We start from the raw sequence: 276 nt of genomic DNA, 5'->3' as shown, positions 1-276 counted from the left end.
GGCATAGATGGAGCTATGCCGACGGCCTGGCGAACACCGTCGGCATAGAAAAGCCGTCGGCATAGCTCCATCTATGCCTACGGCAGCCGTAGGCATAGTAAGGCCGTCGGCATACATCGATCTATGCCTACGGCAGCCGTAGGCATAGATAGGTCGTCGACATAGAGGTGGCCCGGGGACAGACGGCGGGCTGACACCGTCAAGTCTATGCCGACGGCCCTAACGGCGGTCGTCGGCATAAATATCATCTGTTTTTTTACTAGGAGCTACCACGTG

At 57.2% G+C, this 276-nt stretch overlaps 1 pseudogene; it reads left to right on the top strand.

Moving 5' to 3' along the window:
- LOC119333380 overlaps positions 1–276 on the top strand; it is an 11,244-nt pseudogene that overhangs the window by 388 nt on the left and 10,580 nt on the right.

The sequence above is a fragment of the Triticum dicoccoides genome, chromosome 7A (genome assembly GCF_002162155.2).
Source record: "Triticum dicoccoides isolate Atlit2015 ecotype Zavitan chromosome 7A, WEW_v2.0, whole genome shotgun sequence".
In the NCBI taxonomy this organism is placed as follows: domain Eukaryota; kingdom Viridiplantae; phylum Streptophyta; class Magnoliopsida; order Poales; family Poaceae; genus Triticum; species Triticum dicoccoides.
Note: the sequence above shows the minus strand (reverse complement) of the source record. Positions and strands in the feature narration are given on the sequence as shown.